The sequence below is a fragment of the Macaca mulatta genome, chromosome 12, assembly GCF_049350105.2.
Source record: "Macaca mulatta isolate MMU2019108-1 chromosome 12, T2T-MMU8v2.0, whole genome shotgun sequence".
NCBI classification, from domain to species: domain Eukaryota; kingdom Metazoa; phylum Chordata; class Mammalia; order Primates; family Cercopithecidae; genus Macaca; species Macaca mulatta.
In genome coordinates, this window is record NC_133417.1 from 117,769,627 (window position 1) to 117,788,777 (window position 19,151).

At 39.7% G+C, this 19,151-nt stretch overlaps 1 long non-coding RNA gene across 1 annotated transcript in view; it reads right to left on the minus strand.

Annotated features, from left to right (window-relative positions):
• Window positions 1-5,887: 5,887 nt before the first annotated feature.
• Window positions 5,888-19,151, minus strand: part of LOC144333472 (uncharacterized) — a 342,525-nt gene continuing 329,261 nt past the window's right edge. Inside the window, exon 5 of the long non-coding RNA XR_013402140.1 lies at window positions 5,888-6,696. This is a non-coding gene — a long non-coding RNA (uncharacterized LOC144333472). The remainder of the gene's footprint in view (window positions 6,697-19,151) is intronic.

The following is a 19,151-nucleotide window of genomic DNA, read 5'->3' on the forward strand; positions in this document are numbered from 1 at the left end:
TTTTCGCGGAGGTGCGCCCAAGATGGCCAAATAGGAACAGCTCTAGCCTCCAGCTCCCAGCATGAGCAACACAGAAGAGGGGCAGTTTCTGCATTTTCAACTGAGGTACTGGGTTCATCTCACTGGGGTGTGTTGGACAGTTGGCGCTGGTCCGCAGGTGCAGCCCGACCAGCAAGAGCTGAAGCAGGGTGAGGCATCAACTCACCTGGGAAGCTCAAGAGGGAAGCGAATTCCTTTTCCTAGCCAAAGGAAATTGAGACACACAACACCTGGAAAATCGGGTAACTCCCAACCTAATACTGTGCTTTACCAAGGGTCTTAGCAAATGGCACACCAGGAGATTATATCCCACACCTGGCCCATAGGGTCCCACGCCCACGGAGCCTCCCTCATTGCTAGCACAGCAGTCTGAGCTCTAACTGCAAGGCAGCAGCAAGGCTGGGGGAGGGGCGCACACCATTGCTGAGGTTTAAGTAGGTAAACAAAGCCGCCAGGAAGATAGAATTGGGTGCAGCCCACCACAGCTCAAGGAGGCCTGCCTGCCTCTGTAGAATCCTCCTCTAGGAGCAGGGCATAGTTAAACAGAAAGCAGCAGAAACCTTGGCAGAGGTAAATGCCCCTGTCTGACAGCTTTGAAGAGAGCAGTGGATCTCCCAGCACAGAGGTTGAGATCTGAGAACAGACAGGCTGCCTGCTCAAGTGGGACCCTGACCCATGAGTAGCCTAACTGGGAGACATTCCCCACTGAGTGCAGACCAACACCTCACACCTCACACGGCGGGGTACACCTCTGAGATGAAGCTTCCAGAGCAAGAATCAGACAGCAACACTCACTGTTCTGCAATATTCTATCTTCTGAAGCCTCTGCTGCTGATACCCAGGCAAACAGGGTCTGGAGCAGACCTCAAGCAAACTCCAACAGAACTACAGCTGAGAGTCCTGACTCTTAGAAGGAAAACTAACAAACAGAAAGGACACCCACACCAAAACCCCATCAGTACGTCACCATCATCAAAGACCAAAGGCAGATAAAACCACAAAGATGGGGAAAAAGCAGTGCAGAAAAGCTGGAAATTCAACAAATCAGAGCGCATCTCCCCTGCCAAAGGAACGCAGTTCATCGCCAACAACGGAATAAAGCTGAATGGAGAATGACTTTGACGAGTTGAGAGAAGAAGTCTTCAGTCGATCAAACTTCTCAGAGCTAAAGGAGAAACTATGTACCCAGCGCAAAGAAACTAAAAACCTTGAAAAAAAAATGGACGAATGGATAACTAGAATAATCAATGCAGAGAAGACCTTAAAAGAACTGACAGAGATGAAAACCATAACACGAGAACTATGTGACAAATGCACAAGCTTCAGTAACTGACTTGATCAACTGGAAGAAAGAGTATCAGCGATTGAAGATCAAATGAATGAAATGAAGTGAGAAGAGAAGTGTAGAGAAAAAAGAGTAAAAAGAAATGAACAAAGCCTCCAGGAAATATGGGATTATGTGAAAAGACCAAATCTACGCCTGAATGGTGTGCCTGAAAGTGACGGGGAAAATGGAACCAAGTTGGAAAACACTCTGCAGGATATCATCCAGGAGAACTTCCCCAACCTAGTAAGGCAGGCCAACATTCAAATTCAGGAAATACAGAGAACACCACAAAGATACTCCTCGAGAAGAGCAACTCCAAGACACATAATTGTAAGATTCACCAAAGTTGAAATGAAGGAAAAAATGTTAAGGGCAGCCAGAGAGAAAGGTTGGGTTACACACAAAGGAAAGCCCATCAGACTAACAGCAGATCTCTCGGCAGAAACTCTCCAAGCCAGAAGAGAGTGGGGGCCAATATTCAACACTCTTAAAGAAAAGAATTTTCAACCCAGAATTTCATATCCAGCCAAACTAAGTTTCATAAGTGAAGGAGAAATAAAATCCTTTACAGATAAGCAAATGCTTAGAGATTTTGTCACCACCAGACCTGCTCTACAAGAGATCCTGAAGGAAGAACTAAACATGGAAAGAAACAACAGGTACCAGCCATTGCAAAAATATGTCAAAATGCAAAGTCCATTGATGCTAGGAAGAAACTGCATCAACTAGTGAGCAAAATAACCAGCTAATATCATAATGACAGAATCAAGTTCACACATAACAATCTTAACCTTAAATATAAATGGACTAAATGGTCCAATTAAAAGACACAGACTGGCAAATTGGAAAAAGAGTCAAGACCCATCAGTCTGCTGTATTCAGGAGACCCATCTCACATGCAGAGACACACATAGGCTCAAAATAAAGGGATGGAGGAAGATTTACCAAACAAATGGAAAACAAAAAAAAGCAGGGGTTGCAATCCTAGTCTCTGATAAAGCAGACTTTAAACTGTCAAAGATCAAAAGAGACAAAGAAGGCCATTACATAACGTTAAAGGGATCAATTCATCAGGTAGAGCTAACTATCCTAAATATATATGCACCCAATACAGGAGCACTCAGATTCATAAAGCAACTCCTTAGAGACTCAAAAAGAGACTTAGACTCCCATACAATAATAATGGGAGACTTCAACACCCCACTGTCAACATGAGACAGATCAACGAGACAGAAAGTTAACAAGGATATTCAGGAATTGAACTCATCTCTGCAGCAAGCAGACCTAATAGACATCTATAGAACTGTCCACCCCAAATCAACAGAATATACATTCTTCTCAGCACCACACCACACTTGTTCCAAACTTGACCACATAGTTGGAAGTAAAGCACTCCTCAGCAAATGTAAAAGAATAGAAATTATAACAAACTGTCTCTCAGACCAGAGTGCAATCAAACTAGAACTCAGGACTGAGAAACTCAATCAAAACCACTCAAATACATGGAAACTGAACAACCTGCTCCTCAATGACTACTGGGTACATAACGAAATGAAGGCAGAAATAAAGATGTTCTTTGAAACCAATGAGAACAAAGATACAACATGCCAGAATCTCTGGGACACATTTAAAGCAGTGTGTAGAGGGAAATTTATAGCACTAAATGCCCACAAGAGAAAGCAGGAAAGATGTAACATTGACAACCTAACATCACAATTAAAAGAACTAGAGAAGCAAGAGCAAACACATTCAAAAGCTAGCAGAAGGCAAGAAATAACTAAGATCAGAGCAGAACTTAAGGAGATAGAGACACAAAAAACCCTCCAAAAAAATCAATGAATTCAGGAACTGGTTTTTTGAAAAGATCAACAAAATTGATAGACTGCTAACAAGACCAATAAAGAAGAAAAGAGAGAAGAATCAAATAGACACAATAAAAAATGAGAAAGGGAATATCACCACCGACCCCACAGAAATACAAACTACCATCAGAGAACACTATAAACACCTCTACACAAATAAACAAAAAATCTAGAAGAAATGGATAATTTCCTGGACACTTACACTCTCCCAAGACTAAACCAGGAAGAAGTTGAATCCCTGAATAGACCAATAGCAGGCTCTGAAATTGAGGCAATAATTGTTAGCCTACCAACCAAAAAAAGTCCAGGAGCAGACGGATTTATAGCCGAATTCTACCAGAGGTACAAGGAGGAGTTGGTACCATTCCTTCTGAAACGATTCAATTCAATAGAAAAAGAGGGAATCCTCCCTAACTCATTTTATGAGGCCAACATCATCCTGATACCAAAGCCTGACAGAGATACAACAAAAAAAGAGAATTTTAGACCAATATCCCTGATGAACATCGATGCAAAAATCCTCAATAAAATACTGGCAAACCGAATCCAGCAGCACATCAAAAAGCTTATCCACCATGATCAAGTGGGCTTCATCCCTGGGATGCAAGGCTGGTTCAACATACACAAATCAATAAACATAATCCAGCATATAAATAGAACCAAAGGCAAAACCCACATAATTTTCTCAATAGATGCAGAAAAGGCCTTTGACAAAATTCAACAGCCCTTCATGCTAAAAGCTCTCAATAAATTCAGTATTGATGGAACGTATCTCAAAATAATAAGAGCTATTTATGACAAACCCACAGCCAATATCATACTGAATGGGCAAAAACTGGAAGCACTCCCTTTGAAAACTGGCACAAGACAGGGATGCCCTCTCTCACCACTCCTATTCAACATAGTGTTGGAAGTTCTGGCTAGGGCAATCAGGCAAGAGAAAGAAATCAAGGGTATTAAGTTAGGAAAAGAAGAAGTCAAATTGTCCCTGTTTGCAGATGACATGATTGTATATTTAGAAAACCCCATTGTCTCAGCCCAAAATCTCCTTAAGCTGATAAGCAACTTCAGCAAAGTCTCAGGATACAAAATTAATGTGCAAAAATCACAAGCATTCTTATACACCAGTAACAGACAAACAGAGAGCCAAATCAGGAATGAACTTCCATTCACAATTGCTTCAAAGAGAATGAAATACCTAGGAATGCAACTTACAAGGGATGTAAAGGACCTCTTCAAGAAGAACTACAAACCACTGCTCAGTGAAATAAAAGAGGACACAAACAAATGGAAGAACATACCATGCTCATGGATAGGAAAAATCAATATTGTGAAAATGGCCATACTGCCCAAGGTAATTTATAGATTCAATGCCATCCCCATTAAGCTACCAATGACTTTCTTCACAGAATTGGAAAAAAATGCTTTAAAGTTCGTATGGAACCAAAAAAGACCCCACATTGCCAAGACAATCTTAAGCCAAAAGAACAAAGCTGGAGGCATCATGCTACCTGACTTCAAACTATATACTACAAGGCTACAGTAACCAAAACAGCATGATACTGGTGCCAAGACAGAGATATAGACCAATGGAACAGAACAGAGTCCTCAGAAATAATACCACACAGCAACAGCCATCTGATTTTTGACAAACCTGACGAAAAGAAGAAATAGGGAAAGGATTCCCTATTTAATAAATGGTGCTGGGAAAATTGGCTAGCCATAAGTAGAAAGCTGAAACTGGATCCTTTCCTTACTCCTTATAAAAAATTAATTCAAGATGGATTAGAGACTTAAATGTTAGACCTAAAACCATAAAAACCCTGGAAGAAAACGTAGGTGATACCATTCAGGACATAGGCATGGGCAAGGACTTCATGTCTAAAACACCAAAAGCAATGGCAACAAAAGCCAGAATTGACAAATGGGATCTAATTAAACTAAAGAGCTTCTGCACAGCAAAAGAAACTACCGTCAGAGTGAATAGGCAGCCTACAGAATGGGAGAAAATTTTTGCAATCTACTCATCTGACAAAGGGCTAATATCCAGAACCTAAAAATAACTCAAACAAACTTACAAGAAAAAAACAAACAACCCCATCAAAAAGTGGGCAAAGGATATGAACAGACATTTCTCAAAAGAAGACATTCATACAGCCAACAGACATATGAAAAAATGCTCATCATCACTTGCCATCAGAGAAATGCAAATCAAAACCACAATGAGATACCATCTCACACCAGTTAGAATGGTAATCATTAAAAAATCAGGAAACAACGGGTGCTGGAGAGGATGTGGAGAAATAGAAACACTTTTACACAATTGGTGGGACTGTAAACTAGTTCAACCATTGTGGAAAACAGTGTGGTGATTCCTCAAGGATCTAGAACTAGAAATACTATTTGACCCAGCCATCCCATTACTGGGGATATACCCAAAGGATTATAAGTCATGCTGCTATAAAGACACATGCACATGTATGTTTATTGCAGCACTATTCACAATAGCAAAGACTTGGAATCAACCCAAATGTCCATCAGTGACAGACTGGATTAAGAAAACGTGGCACATATAAACCATGGAATACTATGCAGCCATGTAAAAGGATGAGTTTGTGTCCTTTGTAGGGACATGGATGCAGCTGGAAACCATCATTCTCAGCAAACTATCACAAGAACAGAAAACCAAATACCACATGTTCTCACTCATAGGTGGGAATTGAACAATGAGATCACTTGGACACAGGAGGGGGATCATTACACACCGGGTCCTATTGTGGGGGAGGTGGAGGGATAGCATTAGGAGATATACCTCATGTAAATGACGAGTTAATGGGTGCAGCACACCAACATGGCACATGTATACATATGTAACAAACCCGCAGGTTATACACATGTACCCTAGAACTTAAAGTATATATAAAAAAAAGTTAAACAGCAAATAAGGATAGAGATATTTGCAACAGATCTAAGAAAATGTACATATACTAAATGATTAATTTCTAAAAGCTCAACGTTTCTACTCAAGGAAATTAGGCTTAAAGCAAGATATCCTTTCACCTGTCAAATCAACAGATTTTGAGAATAATATTATTGAATGCATAAATGTGATAATATTTGTCTGATTAAAGCAGTACCCTCAATGCTACTAGAAAGAATAAATTGCCGCATCTTTTTAAGAAGAAAGTTTAGATTGGATGCTGTGGCTCACGCCTGTAATCCCAGCACTTTGGGAGGCGGAGGTGGGCAGATCACCTGAGGCCAGGAGTTCAAGACCAGCCTGGCCAACCCCATGTCTACTAAAAGGAAAAAAATACAAAAATTAGCTGGGTGTGCTGGTGCATGCCTGTACTCACAGCTACTCGGGAGGCTAAGGCTGGAGAATTGCTTGAGACTGGGAGGTGGAGGTTGCAGTGAGCCTAGAATGCGCCACTGCATTCCAGCCTGGGTAACAGAGTGAGACTCCATCTGGAAAAAAAAAAAAAAAAAAAGAAAAGAAAGGAAAAAAATTAGCTTGGAATATAAGAAGTGTCACCTTTTGACAGTGGTATCAGTGGCGATCTGTAGGTTTTAGAATTTTAGATGCCTGTTATTTTCCTCTGTGTACATTTCCATATTTTGCAAACTCTCTACAGTGGGTACTTACATAATTTGTAGTTAAAAGTAAACAAAACCCAGTGTTTTAAAGGCAATTAGGCTTCTACATTTTGTCCTATAAAGTAGCAGGGTTGAAGATATTTTTTTCCAAGTTGGAGAAAAAAGAAACAGAAACTCGCCAACTCTAAAATCATTACTAGTATTTGAGCTTAACAGCGCTCACCCACTTTCTTCTTATAGTACTTTGTCCCTGAAAAATGTTAAGGACCTATTTTCTCTAACATGTTCATGAGTAGCTCCTTTTCTTCCCTTCTCTGCCTTTAATATTCTCCTTATCAACAGTCATTTCTAAATAGTCCTGTATTGAAGGTATTTACAAGGTATTAGTAAGAGATATGAAATCCTGGCTCAGACCCCCATTCCCTGCTCCATAGTACTCTTAATTATGTTAGAGAGGTAGGATTTACAATTTAGAAAATAGCATGGTAGGTTTCAAATGAGTGGTACATTACAACTTTTACTTCATCCCCCAATAATGTATTTTAACGTGATGCAGGTAACTCATATGCCTTTTCAAATTAGCCTCAGAACACATGTTGTTACTTATGACAACTTTCTGTGGAAAAAACTTCTGTCAGATCCAAACACCATAAATACTTATCCATTCCATCAGTAATTGGTGGGTTTTTAATCTCAAAAATATTTTGAACTGCAAAATTGATTTTTTTAAAAAAATCCCTTTTTTAGTTACTGGAAAATTGACAGCTATGTCTGTGGCCTGCTCCAGTGTCTGTGTCAAGTATAGGTACGTATTTTTGCTTCAACTTTTGTTCAACTCTTTTGGCTCCCAGCTTTGTTTCCATTAATTTGCCTCAAGTTTAAATTGAGCTCCCGTATTTATTTTATGTGTCTTTATAAACCACATTAAATCCTTCCTAAAGAATATAATATTGTGGTACTTATTCAAGATGGATAACTAGAAGCAGCTAGCGAATTCTCTTCCATGGAGATGAATCAAAATAATGAATAAATATTCGCAGTTTGAAGAGATAGCCTGAAAGGACACTGGAATTCATCAGAGAAGTTAATGGGAGTCACAGAAAGCAGAATGAAGCCAGGCAGCCTGCTGACCTGGGATCTGCATAGAGTGGGAAGAAGCTCCCTGACACAGGGAAGGAGTGAATGAGTGCTCCACGCTCCCACCATGGACTTTCAGAATCCTAGCTACAGGAGCCTCTTGAACGCACCTGGGCCTCCAGTCTAACACAGGGAGCTGCCTGGAGATCATGCAGAGGCTTTGCCTGAGCCTATGTATATGTCATTCCACAGGTCTTTGATGCCTGAACAGCTGCAGACCTATGAGAGCTGCTGCCACCTTGATAGGGAAGGATCTAAGGGTGGGGGGGCAGGCACTTTCGCATGCCCCAAAGACTGATACCACTGCCACTGTCACAGTATAGAGTAGCAAGCCGACTGTGTGCCTCACAGTTGCTTGTCTCTGCTGCTCCTGCTAGGAGAACCTTCTACGGGGGCCATTCTGGCTATGACCTGGTGTGTTTTTGAGATCTAAGCCTGCAGAGGCCTGTGATCTGCCCTGGGCATCCTGCTACCATCACCACAGCTGCTGCCACCACTGCCAAACCAGAAAGGCAGCATGGAGACTGGACATCTTCTTTTGCCAGACAAAAGATACCGCCTGCTCCTATGAGCAGGGCACAACTGCCTGCCTCCACTGCTCCCGCTGATAGGGGCCTATCATCCCAGGTGACAGGCCTGCAGTGCAGCCACCGTACCCCCACCTGAATATTTCAGCTGTGGCCTGGAACCCTCCTAAGAGCCCAGCCAGTAGATGCCTGTGCTCTCTCCCTGGCTGCTGCCACCTGAGGGTTCTGCAGCTGCCTGAGCATTCAGCCTGCAGCCATCTGAGCATTCTGCTGGAGGCCTCTGGGCCAGCCTGCCCCTCCTATCATAGCCAGCACTTGAACCCTAGGGAGCTGAGATGTCTGTTGATCCAGCCGTGGTCCAGACCCTCTAGGGCGCAGGCATGCCATCCAGAGAGCCATGTAGGGACCTGAGGATTGGAGAATTGCCAAACCTAATCCACCATCACTGTCACCTAATCACTGTCTGTGTTGGCTGATGACATGATGTTACACTTAGAAAACCCCCAAATCAAGTACTGTATGTCCTCTCTTATAAGTGGGATCTAAACAGTGGGTTCACATGGACATATAGAAAGAAATAATAGACACTGTGGACTCCAAAAGGGAAGAAACTGGAGAAGGGTGAGGGTTGAGAAATTACCTATTGGCTACAATGTTCACTACTTAGGTGATGGGTATACTAGAAGTCCAAACCTCACCACTACACAATATATCCATGTAAGAAACCTTCATCTGTACCCCCTGAATTTACAAAAGTAAAAAATAAAAACGTGTGTTTACAGGAAGAAGAAGAAGGAGGAGGAGGAGGAGGAGAAGGAGGGGGAGGGGGAGGGGGAGGGGGAGGTGGAGGAGGAGGAGGAAGAAGAAGAAGAAGAAGGAGGAGGAGGGGGAGGGGGAGGTGGAGGAGGAGGAGGGGGAGGGGGAGGGGGAGGTGGAGGAGGAGGAGGAGGAGGAAGAAGAAGAAGAAAGAAGAAGAAGAAGAAGAAGGAAGAAGAAGAAGAAGAAGAGGAAGAGGAAGAGGAAGAGGAAGAGGAAGAGGAAGAAGAAGAAGAAGAAGAAGAAGAAGAAGAAGAAGAAGAAGAAGAAGAAGAAGAAGAAGAAGAAAGGAGAAACTTAAGGTATCTTTGAAGCCAAAGAATTGAAGAAGAAGTAATGGGAAAAGCTATCTATTATACAATTCTCCTTTTTTGACCACTTACGTGATTACATTCTGGAAAATGAAAAATTACAGGGAAACAGATCTATGGTACCAGAGTCTAGGGTTGGGGAGAGGTTTGTTAGAAAGGGATATGGTAGAATTTTGAGGGGTGATGGAATTATTCTATATCTTGACTGTAACTATGGTTACATAAGTATATGTGTTTGTCAAAAATCACATGACTGTGTACTAAAAGTGAGAATTTTACTATATGTAAATTATATATTATAAAATAACTTAAAACAAAGAAGGTGATATTAATAAATAAATAAATGGAAGTACTACAAGGATTACAGAAACATATCAGACAATTTAAGTTAACTTATGCTGTCATAACAAACTACTTCAATTTTTTGAGGACTCACAAACAAAAAAGGTCATTATTCATTCACACCACATGTTCATCAGGATATGCTTCAGCTAGGTTCAGTTTCATCTTTATTCTGAAATTCAAGCTGATTTGGGACACTGCAGATCTCACAGAAGAGGGAAGAGGGAAAGTGATGGCTTTTAAAGCTACTGCTCAGAACTGGTACCTATCACTTTCACTCATATTTCATTAGCCATGAAAACCTGATATGGTTTGGCAAACAACTGGCTATGGTTAATGAGATACAAGGTACCTATGAAAGCGATAGGTACCAAATGTGGCAGAGATGTGTACTCCTCCTACATGTAGGGACCACAGATATTTGAGGAGTAACAATCTATCCCATGGAAGAAGAAATAAGTGCGCTTTGGGGTTTTCGAAGAAGTCTACAACCAGAGGACGGGATATACAATGCAAAATGCTAGGTGTCATTCTTTGGTTTCTGTACCTGCAAAATGGGTATGATTATTTTGAAGAGGAAATGAAACTAAAACTTACTAAATATTCAATGAATATTGGTTCTTATCACTTGATTTTGTAGATTCACGGGAAGTCAAATGAAGGAGGAGGTAGGTAAGCATCTAAACTAAATACGTGTGAGACTGAACTTTTTGACTTTTGCTTCCAAGCTTCTTCCATCTGCAGTCTCCCCATCTCAGTGGATGACAAGTTCATGCTTTCAGTTCCTCAGGCTGAATCCTGGCAATTATCACTAACTTCTCCTTTTCTTAAGTCCCATACCCAATTTATCAGTAAATTCTGTCAGCTCTAGCTTGGAAACATATTCAGAACTCACGCATTTCTCACCACCTCCACTGCTACAACCCTAGCCAAAGTCATCAAAACATCTGCCTACATTGCCACAATTGCCTTCAAAATATTCTCCCTATTTTAGTTCTCCACATTGTATTCCCAATGTCAGCCAAATTTTCTTTAAAATGTCTAAGTCCCAACATGTCACTTTTTGCTCAAAACGCTTCAATGGCTCTCTACTGCACACAGAGTAAATCCCAAAATTCTTTAATTAACTTCTAACATCCTATATAATCTGATTCCCTTATCTCTCTGGCCTAATTTCTTACTCTGTTCACTTTGTTCACCCTCTGAACCCTTCCATGCTTCAGCCATTCTTGCTGTCCTTTGAATGTGCCAAGCATATTCCAACCTTTGGGTCATTGCTGTGGCTACTCCATGTGCCTGAAATGCACAGACAGCTAACACCTTCACCTCCTTACACCTTTGCTTGAATGCCATCATCTCATTAACACCTTATGTAACCCCATAATACCTAGGGAAGTCCTGCCTCACTTTTTCTACTTTGTCATTTTTTATGGCACATTTCACCTCCCAATGTACTGGATAATATGGTTATTTGCCACGTCCATTGTTTATTGTCTATCTCTCTCTGCGGAATACTTGTTCTATGAGTGCAAAGAGCTGTGTTTCATTCACGAATGTTTCTCAAGCACCTGCAAGAGCATATTACTTAGTAAACATTTTCTTGATTAACGAGTGTACTATTGTGGAGGTAATAACTAAAAAACTTTGGTGAGTGACTGGATATAGTGGAGTGGAGGTAGCATAACTTATAGGAAAGAAAGGAAGAAAATGAACAACTCCAAAGTTAAGTTTTAAGCCTGAAGGTTTGTCCCATCTTTTCTTCTGAAAAAAGTCATTGGTATAGAAATCCACTGAAACAATACCTATTCATGTTTCAATTTTGTGACTCAACATTCAAGTTCATGCCTAATGGAATGTTACCCAATAAACTTGAATTTTGTAACTAAACTAGTTAGTATACACGTAGAAAAGACAGATAAATCTATTCCAAGATATTAAAAGAAAACTTAGAGGAGATCACTATAACTATGACTATAACTATACATAATATAACTGTGTAATTAGTGCATTAAATTTAATTATTATGTATAATATGGCTCATTAGACTGGTGACAGATCAAGATTTTAAAAAAAGGTCTAGAACACTCAGTTAAGGCAGAAAGCACCAGCCGGGCATGGTGGCTCAAGCCTGTAATCTCAGCACTTTGGGAGGATCTCAGGCAGATCACCTGAGGTCGGGAGTTTGAAAGCAGCCTGACCAACATGGAGAAACCTCGTCTCTACTAAACATACAAAACTAGCCGGGCATGGTGGCATGCGCCTTGTATTCCCAGCTACTTGGGAGGCTGAGGTAGGAGAATCGCTCGAACCCAGGAGGTGGAGGTTGCAGTGAGCTGAGATTGCACCATTGCACTCCAGCCTGGGCAACAAGAGCGAAACTGCATCTCAAAAAAAAAAGTTAGAGAAAGCACCTTGAAGTCTGTGGCCATACCTTGTACTATTTTACTCCTATTAGCACCAAACATATGACAGCACGCACAGTAAGAGATTAGAAAGTATTTATTGGTAGATTAGAAATGAATTAATTGCATTTTAGATACAGCTATATTGCAGACTTGACTTCAAGGCCAGATGTTCTCAAAGAGGCCAGTTAAATCACAAATCTAGAAATCTGCTGGAGTCCAGTTTATTAGCACATTTTTAATTAGTCATAGCAATTCTTTCCATAGCATAGCTTGCAAAGGACATTATATTAATCAAAGCCCTAGAAGAACACACATGACACATTGAAACTTGCTAGTAGAAGAGAGTTTAATAAAAAGGACAAAGTATGAAGGTGTGTACAGGGTTTATGGAAGAGATGCTGCAAGATATAGTGCAATTCCCCAAGAAGAGCATTCTTGGGGAGCTGTTATTACCCCTGGGTCTGAAGAACATGAGGAAAGAAGAGTTACTGAAACCTGGAGAAAAAATTCTATGGAGAAGGCTGCTTGGCAGGAGTTGTGGCAAATTGCCTGGAGGAATAAATACTGTGGACTTTTTTTACACATTCCCATCTGCTACCACCAGTGCCTCCCATTGGCTAAATACAACTGGAAGCCAAGGGCAAGAAAACCCATTGATGTGGTTTGTGGAAGTCCCCCTTCCAAGGCACAAGACAGGGAGGAGAAGATAAAAAGGTCATCTGAATAGGCAAACGGAAAACACCCAGCACAGGGAAGAATCAATCCTTTCACTAAAGATGGTGAGAAGCTGTATTATAGCAATTCCTAGATCTCTTAATACAGTAGATTAAAATAATGTTTCCTTGACATAGACAAATGGACACTGACTCAATGTCAATGTGTGTGTAGAGTTCCTAGAAACTTTTATATACACATAGATTATATTAAATTGTTTTTTACAAGGATGATAAAAAGAGTATAGAAATAGATTTTTAAAATGATCAATTGAAAGCCAAGCGAAAGAACTTTTAAAAACATTTTATACTAGAAATAGATTATGAAAAACCTCCTTCATGAATTGCTTACGAGTTTGCATTTATACAAACTCCATTTCCCATTACTATAATATGAATATTTTAGGGCTAATTTTACAACTGCAGTTCCACTAATATGTTGCTTTATAATGTTTTCCATTAGCAGAACCCATTTTTTGTGAAATACATTGATGTATTTTAACTTTATTTTGTGTGATATAAAACCTTTTTATGTCCTCATAATCATCAGAATTTTATGTTTTATTTGTCAACCTGTTAAGTGTCCCTTAACTTGTTGATAATTTTAATTACTCTTAAAAGCTGTTTATTCTGATAGCTTTAACACCACACAAACTTCATTTTAAAAATTATGTTGATAAAAATATAGTGAGTGCACATATACTTAAAAATAAAACTATTTAAATTGTCTTTGGTAACTTGTAATTTTCTCCCTTGTAGGGCCTGTATTGCAGCAGCTAAATGATTGAAACTAAATTTCCAAGAACCCTGCTGCTGGAATCCACAATGAGAGACTCTCGCTTTGGACTTTGAAGGTAAAAGAGAAACTTTTGTGAAATTATTGCTTCTTCAGTAGTACTTGAGATGGGGATTTTGACAGATGGGAGGTTTTGCAGAAGTATCATCTAGAAAATTATCCACCTTAGTGCTGGAGGCAGCCTTGAGCCTCACTTGTGCTTCCAGGGGTTCCTGCAACTTCTGGGCTCCTTGAAAACTAGAAATGACCCCACAGTTTAGAAGTGGACTCTCTGACTTTCAGTTGTCCTTCCTTTCTTATGGATTTGTGGGCATCTACCTTTACTGTATTAAATGCTGTCCTACAAATATACTTTCCTGCTTGAACACTTTAAGTTGTTTCTGCTTTCCTGACCAAACCTAAACCAATACAAAACTTGGTTTAAAAAGGCAGTGAGGGGAGGTACTGCCAAACAAAAATATGTGATGCTACCAAATGGCCAAGTGATGAGATGTAAGGAAATTGTTTTGGGAGAGGCTGGAAATCTGGATATGCAATGGAAAAACCTTTAGGAAACTTTCACGTGTGATAACTCTACAGAGTAGAACATGAGTCTCAAAGAGCAATAGTATGCAGAAAAAGTTAATGTAGCAAAGCTGAGGTTGCTATCTTTAGCAAGTCCTGACTGAAATTTTGGCCCTTACCTGGTGTCTGGGAACAGATTTCAGGAGGGTTCTCACTATTTCTTGATAAGAATGGCTTGCTGTGCCTAAAATATTCATGAAACAATATGGTTTTGCTTTCATTCAGGGAGATTGTAATTTTGGTATGTGCTAGTCAGAGGGTGCCTCCATGACCAGCCCTCATTAACAACTCTGGCCATTTAATCTCAGATGAACTTCTCTGCTAGACAACACTTCACATGGATTGTCACCACTTGCTGGGGGCACTAAGCACATCCAGTGTGAATCCACTGGGAAAGAACTCTTGGAAGCTTGCACCTGGTTTCCTCCAGACATCACCCCATGTGCCTTACATTTTGCTGATTTTGCTTTGTATTATCTCACTGTAATAAATCATAGCTGACTATATCCTGAGTATGATTATATCCTGAGTCCTGCGAATGTTCCTAGCAAATCATCTAAGATGGGGATGGTCTTGTAGATCACTAACACAAGTGGGCAATCACATTTCTCTCAGATTGTTGAACTGAGGTATAATTAAAGAATTTCACCCACTCTGACAGAAGAAAGTCTTCATGAATCCTGCCCAACTGACTCTGAATAACTCTCATTGGTTATGGACCAGTGACTACTGTCTGTCTCACATTCTCTTTTCTGAGTGGGGGCTTTTATTGCACTTATCCTGTATCTGTTCCATCATTGAAAACTGGGTGTCTTGTCTGTCAGGTTCTAACCCTCTCCCTATATGCTGTTTTGTGATGTTGTTGTTGAGACCCTGCAAATCACATTTTTGTGTTGCCAACTGGTTCCCTGGTAGGCTAAGTCAAAAGAGGATACTATCAGAAGACAAAAAGGCTTGAAGTGATGACAGGGACACTATAGTTCTTGTTTGTTTCTTGTTTCTGTCTGTGCCCTCCTCCAGCCTCACTTCTTTACCCTGGAAATGGCAGTCCATGCCATTGACAGCAGATTAATCAAGTTTGCAATTTTTCCAATACTTGCAAAACAAGCTTCATTGCAATTTCTCAAAATTATTGTTACCAGCTGAATTATATCCCTTTCTGAAAAGTCAGGGTCCTAACCCTACAGAACCCCTTCCTTCAAATTCACGGGGACCAGCATCAGCTGATCAGCTTCTCTTTTTTGAATTCTGAATTTCAACATCACAGGGCCTCTCCTCCAAGCTTCTAAATTTTGATAATTCATTTTGTTTCTTGTTTCTGTCTGTGCCCTCCTCCAGCCTCACTTCTTTACCCTGGAAATGGCAGTCCATGCCATTGACAGCAGATTAATCAAGTTTGCAATTTTTCCAATACTTGCAAAACAAGCTTCATTGCAATTTCTCAAAATTATTGTTACCAGCTGAATTATATCCCTTTCTGAAAAGTCAGGGTCCTAACCCTACAGAACCCCTTCCTTCAAATTCACGGGGACCAGCATCAGCTGATCAGCTTCTCTTTTTTGAATTCTGAATTTCAACATCACAGGGCCTCTCCTCCAAGCTTCTAAATTTTGATAATTCATTTTTTTTCTCCTCATCCCTTCGGCCCTAGTGCTGGTAGCTTTTTCCCACAGTTGCTAGCTCTGTAACACCTCAGGAATTCTTTTTTGACCCTTAGTTCTTCAAAGACTAGTTATTAACATTTCATATTGAATTCTCACCTTTAAAATGGCTGGTGTGATTCAACTCCTGATTGAATCTTGACTTTGTATGGGTGGGGAAGGTCAAAAGTAAGGGTGGTGACAGTTTGTCTTATAGTTCATATGACCTGAAATCCCCCTTCTGGACTTAATCGAGAAGACCCCATCACCTAAAGATCCTGGACTATCCACCCGCTGCAGTGATTGGAAGAGACTTCCTGTTATCCACCTTGGAGAAATCTGAGATCAAGGTGTTGGCAGGGTTGGTTCCTTCTGAGGGATGTGACGGAGAAATGCTCCATGCTTCTCTCCTAGCTGATAGCTGCTGGTAATCTTTGTTGTTCCTTGGCTTGGAGATGTATTACCCTGATCTCTGAATTCAGGTTCACATGGTGCTTTTCCTGTATGTATGTCTATCTCCAGATTTCCCCTTTTTATAAAGACATCAATCATATGGAATTAGGGGTCAACCCTACTCCAGTGTGACCTCATCTTAACTATTAATAATTACATATATAAATGCTGTTTCAAAATAAGATTACATTCTGAGATACTGGGGTTCAGGACTTCACTATATGAATCCTCGAGAAAAGAATAACCCTGTTCAAAAGAATTTAGTAGCATATACACCCATGTTATCATATGCTCTTTTTTCTCTCTTCCTCTTGGATATCAAGCCCCAAAGACCTTGAAATATGAATGCTAAAGAAGCCTGGAACCCTAAGTGGTGTAGACGGCAGAATCCTAAACACCACCACATGCTTATGCTGATTGTACTCTTTGTGAACAACATGGAAACATCTATTATGTTAAGAGACTGAGACTGCATCTATCTGTCACAGCAGCTAGCATCACCTTAACTAATATTACTTTTAACTACATAGTTAAAAGCAATGATCATACACTTAAAAAGGGTATCACAATTCCACCTACACTTTTATCTGTACGTCTGTGATAGTACTTTGACATTTGTATTATACTTATATATGCCTATTTCCACTCTAAGCAAAACTTTCTCAGAGTGCAGAATTTATATTTTTCATTACTTATTTCCTACGCTTTCTTGCACAATGTAAGCACTCAAAAATATTTGTTCAATTAAATAAAGGAAAACAATGGTCAAAGCAAACAGGAAGGTGACACTAAGACAGAGTCTACACTCACTGATTAATTGTGACTATCTACCAAAACTAACCAATTTAAATAATTTTCATTAAATTAAAGCTAATAATTATAATTAAAATTTCCATTCGAAAGAATAAAAATAATTCCTGCATAAAAAGTCAAAGGCGGTAACAGGTATATGAAAATGTTTTCAACATCAGTAATCATCAGAGAAATGCAAATCAAAACCACAAGGAGCTATCATCTCACTCTGTTAGAGTGGCTATTATCAGAAAGACAAAATATAACAAATGTTGGAAAAAGGAATACTTATACACTGTTAGTGGGAATGTAAATTAATACAGTCATTATGAAAAAGAGTATAGAGTTTCTACAGAAGTTAAAAATAGAACTACCTCATGAATCAACAATCCCACTTCTAGATATGTATCTAAAAGAGGTATCCACATCCCCCATGTTCATTGCAACATTATTCATAATAGCCAAGACCTGAAAGCAACGTAAATGCCTATTGTCAGGTGAATGAATAAAGAAAATATGACAGAATGGATATACAACATTTTTATATGTTGGAATATTATACATTTTTTATACAATGGAATATTATTCAGCCTTATAAAAGAAGGCAATCCTGCCATTTATGAAAGCATAGATGAACCTGGAAGACATGATTCTAAATGAAGTAAGCCAGACTCAGAAGGCAAATGTTGCATAATATTGTGCTTATATGTGGAATCCAAAATGGGCAAGCTCATAGAGACAGAGAGTAGTATAGTGGTTACCAGGATCTGGGGGGAGGGCGAAATGAAGAGATATTGGTCAAGGGATGCAAGATTCAGTTATGCAAGACTAAGCAGTTCTGAAGATTTAATGTACAACAATGTGGGGTAGATCTTAAGTGATGCTACCATAGAAAAAAGAAAAAAGAATGGAACAGATAGACTAGAACAGAAAAAGTCAAGTGGTGATAACTATCTGAGGTTATGAATATGCTAATTTGTTTGTGATGATTATTTCACAATGTATATGTATATCAAATCATCAAATTGTGCACTTTAAATATATATAATTTCTCAGTATTAAATATACCTTAATAAAACATTTTTAAGAAAGGAAGAAGTCTGATGAAAATTACTCTAAATAATTTCATCTGTCTACTAGGCTACACGGCTGATATATTAGTTGGCAATACTTAACACTGAAAGAGGGATCAGACACATACACATAATCCAAAGTCAAAGAATATAAGCCAAGGGATCAGAGGATAAATTTCTATCCTCTGATTTTTTAAATAAAATTTAAACTTTTAAATTTTTAAATTTTATTTTTGTTTTCTTTCATTCTATTTCCTTTATACCAAATTAAAAGAAAAAGTACTCCAATGGACATTTGGACATCTATAGGAAAGCACTGGTATAATTTCCTGAAGAAAAAAGTAAGGTCTAAACTGAACTCGTTTCAGAACTTAAAAATAAACCACCAGGCTGAGCACAATGGTTCATGCCTGTAATCCCAGCACTTTGGGAGGCAGAGGCAGGAGGATCACTTGAGTCTAGGAGTTCAAGACCAGCCTGGGCAACAGTCTATCTCTATGAGAAATACAAAAATTTGGTGGGCACCTGTAGTCCCAGCTACTTGGGAAGCTGAGGTGGGAGGGTCACCTGAGCTGGGGAGGTTGAAGCTGCAGTGAGCAGTGATGGCACCAATGCACTACCACTTGGGAGATGGAGTGAGACCCTATCTCAGTCAGTCAATCAGTCAGTTCGATCAATCAGTTAATCAACTGATAAGTAAATAAACTATCAGTCATTAATAAGAATTTTATATTGAGAAGTGCTTTAAAAGTTACTA